Consider the following 4,345-nt stretch of genomic DNA (forward strand, 5'->3'; position numbering starts at 1 on the left):
GAAATACAATACATCTCGAAATAAACTAATGTTTATGCTACCTATGAGTATATATATATATATATCAGCTATTTAACCTAGCCACACCTACAGTCACAGAACTACCTGCCTACTATCCTGGACCATTGAAAAGAGCTCTAGGCAAAAATAAACAAGCCTCAAACAGTAATAAAGGCATCTCAATAAATCAATAACACCTACAGAAGTGTCCCCAAGGGAACAAATAATGATATAGCCAGAAACAGTATATACTAGAATATAAAGTTTTATTAAATAAAATCAAATATGATGAAAAAAGCATGATAGTGGCAGAAAATAACATCAGACAATGTTACCACAATTGTAATCCCTAGTACCTGGCCCACAAGTCACATATCCTCCTATAGGATGTACCACATGTCATATAACCACAGGTGTGATACAAAAAAAAATCAAAACTAAATAATAATACTAATCAGGAGTAGTGTTGAGCACGAATATATTTGAATATATATATTTTTTTTTAACACAGTACACATCAGGTGATCATCCCTCCCTTCTTCTAGCTTATGGGCCAATGAGAAGGCTTTGTCACAGCTTAGCAACATCACTAGCAACTAATAGAAAAGTTGCCTACCCCTTACTATATAAGAACCTCCCCAGCAGCTATTTTCTGAAGCTTCTTGTCATTGCTTCACAGTGTCATTGCTGTGCTCTGTGCTTTGTGTTATCACATTAGACAGTTAACTTATATACAGTATATAATTCAGATAGTTAGGGGGAGATAGTCAGTGTAGATTAGATTGATCTATAGTGTAGCAGATATTGCCGAAAATTCACAAGTGCAAACATATTGGAGCACTCTATCTGCATATAAAGCTATTCTAATGTTCTACCATGCCAACCATTTTCTCCAGTCTCAGGAAACTTCTACCAGCTTGAAAAATGTAGCATAAGTAAACCACGCCTGTATTTCGCGCGCATTACGCGAATATTGCATTGCCGATTTTTGCAATCAAGAATATAATATCGAATTCTCGAATTCGCGAATATACTGTATGACTAATATTCTACAAAATATTCGTGAAATATCACTAATTCGAATATTGCCCCTGCCGCTCATCACTAATCAGGAGCTCCCATATGGTCATCACTATAAACTGCCCAAGTGGGACGTCCCAATACAGTCCCAATTCACTAAAGATGAGACATTTCTGAAGTTACAAGAAGATATATTTAGGAAATTGGATAATGTAAAACAAGAGATTATACAGAAAAAGACAAAACAAATTCTCTATAACTTCTAATAAACATCATACATAGAGTACTATTCAAGCGACGTCCAATGGGGATTTACCAGCTGATCAAGTAAATGCACAGACTCAAAATAGATGTGTTGGCCAGTCCTTTTTTAGAGAAGAAGAAAAATCAAATCAGTGTACATTCACGGAAAAATACAGCCACAACATACAGAAAACTTCAAAAGCAATATCCAACCAATACTATACAAACCAAACAACCATTCCTCACAATACTGAATATATTTTCATTCAGCAAACAAATTCCGGTATTATTAACTACACAGACAATACAAGCCAACATACTGACGGCACACAATGTAACGACTACAGCACAAATAGACTTACAACCGGGACATACATTGGATAAAAAAAAGAGAATACGAAGAGGTGGAGTCAAACGAAGGCCCAAAATTGAAAGTGGAAAAAAAGTTGGGGACAATTTTATGAATTTAAGCTCTGTAAGTTTAAATGAGAGCTAATTGAATCTGTTGGGTAAAGGAAAGAAATTTGCACCAAGTGCTCCCCTGAACAGATTCGATGTATATGTAGGCATAGAAAAATGGAAGGGAAACTTTTTGTTTATCAAAATCCCACAACATCCACTTATCAACATGTAGATCTGAAATTTAAATCTAGGATGTTTCCAAGACAAGAAATAGGGAAGGAAATGTCGGCATTTAGGGTTGCAGTAGAAGCTGATATTAGAAAGCGGAGAGTCACCAAAAACAGTAATCAAAATTTGTCCAATGAAAAAATTAAGACAATTAAAAGTCTCCAGCAAAATCAGCAAATCACAATTCGCCCAGTGGATAAGGGTGGGGCAATTGCAGTTTTAGACACAGAGAAATATGATGAAGAATGTAAGAGACAACTTTCTGATATTGACACTTATTGTGTACTGGAGGAAGATCCAACGAGTAGATATAGTGAAAAATTATCATGTACAGTACAGACCAAAAGTTTGGACACACCTTCTCATTCAAAGAGTTTTCTTTATTTTCATGACTATGAAGGCATCAAAACTATGAATTAACACGTGGAATTATATACATAACAAACAAGTGTGAAACAACTGAAAATATGTGATATTCTAGGTTCTTTAAAGTAGCCACCTTTTGCTTTAATTACTGCTTTGCACACTCTTGGCATTCTCTTGATGAGCTTCAAGAGGTAGTCCCCTGAAATGGTCTTCTAACAGTCTTGAAGGAGTTCCCAGAGATGCTTAGCACTTGTTGGACCTTTTGCCTTCACTCTGCGGTCCAGCTCACCCCAAACCATCTCGATTGGGTCATCTGGCACGGCACCCCATCACTCTCCTTCATGGTCAAATAACCCTTACTTTCAAAGTTTTCCCAATTTTTCAGCTGACTGACTGACCTTCATTTCTTAAAGTAATGATGGCCACTCGTTTTTCTTTACTTAGCTGCTTTTTTCTTGCCATATTACAAATTCTAACAGTCTATTCAGTAGGACTATCAGCTGTGTATCCACCTGACTTCTCCTCAACGCAACTGATGGTCCCAACCCCATTTATAAGGCAAGAAATCCCACTTGTTAAACCTGACAGGGCACACCTGTGAAGTGAAAACCATTTCAGGGGACTACCTCTTGAAGCTCATCAAGAGAATGCCAAGAGTGTGCAAAGCAGTAATCAAAGCAAAAGGTGGCTACTTTGAAGAACCTAGAATATGACATATTTTCAGTTGTTTCACACTTGTTTGTTATGAATATAATTCCACATGTGTTAATTCATAGTTTTGATACCTTCAGTGTGAATCTACAATTTTCATAGTCATGAAAATAAAGAAAACTCTTTGAATGAGAAGGTGTGTCCAAACTTTTGGTCTGTACTGTATATGTCAGAAAGCTAAGGAAAGGAGGATTCTTAATAAATCTGAGTTTGATTTCATCTTAGGTACCCCAAAAAGATTACCAGTGTTCTACTGTATCTCCAAGGTGCACAAGGACCCAGTTAATCCTCCAGGTAGCCCAATATTCTCTGGGATTTTTTGCAACCCTATGTCAGAGAAATACCGTCCTACCTGAAGGATACTTCGTCAGTAGTGAAGCCTTTTGAAAATCTATCCTATCAACCCAGTATATATTATTATAAGTTGTGTTAAATTCCCAGATTGCTGACTCTCTCAAAATGCAGCACTACAATGCCCAGCTAGTTCAATAAGTATACAGTATTTCTGCTGTAACCACTGCAGGGGCAGTTTATAACAGGTGACCAAACTGTCTCTTAATTATGGTGAGGGCCCGGAGGTTTTTCACCCTAACCAAGATGCAGGAAAGTCTTAAGCCCACAGTGTAGTGTTACCTTTTTTGACAAAAGTTCACAGCACTTTCCTTTGTAGATGGCCACTATACTCTTTCGTAAGTTCAGTTTTCTTCCTCAGAGGCTGTTACTTGTTCCACAGGGTTTGTATTCTGTGGTTAGCTCTGTTGATTTTTGGCTCATTCTCCTTCTTGATGCTTTTTCTCACACACTGCTCCAGACTGCTAGCAGCTTCCAGCTACTGCAAAGAGACTGAGATGCTTCTAACTAGAGGAAAAGGGGTGGAACCTGCCCACACCCAGTAACCACCTAGCAACTGAGATAGGGGCTGGATAATTAATCCCATACTCTCCAAACTTTCCTATACCCAACCCATGCACAAATACAATGTCACAAACCCCTTGCAGTGGGCTTCCAGGACACTGCACATACACGTTACACGTATTTCTAGCTATAGAAAGATTAGAGTACTCCAATCTCCTCCATTGTGTATACTGAAGTCTGGTGAACCAGGACACTGCTGTGTTGCACCCATTCATATGCAGGGTTAACAAAGGGACACTGCTGAGTACAAGTTTTGATGTTTTTTTGCACTGGCATATCACATCACAAAGGAATTGTGTAAATTCTTGATAATTACAGAGGTTGGTTGCTTAAAACCTGTATTAGGCTAGCAAATGCATTATATATATATATATATATATATATATATATACTGTATATATACAGTTGTGTTCAAAATTATTCAACCCCCAATGCTGTAAAGGGTTTTAGGGAATTTAGT

This window comes from Bufo bufo, chromosome 4 (assembly GCF_905171765.1).
Source record: "Bufo bufo chromosome 4, aBufBuf1.1, whole genome shotgun sequence".
Classification (NCBI taxonomy): Eukaryota; Metazoa; Chordata; class Amphibia; order Anura; family Bufonidae; genus Bufo; species Bufo bufo.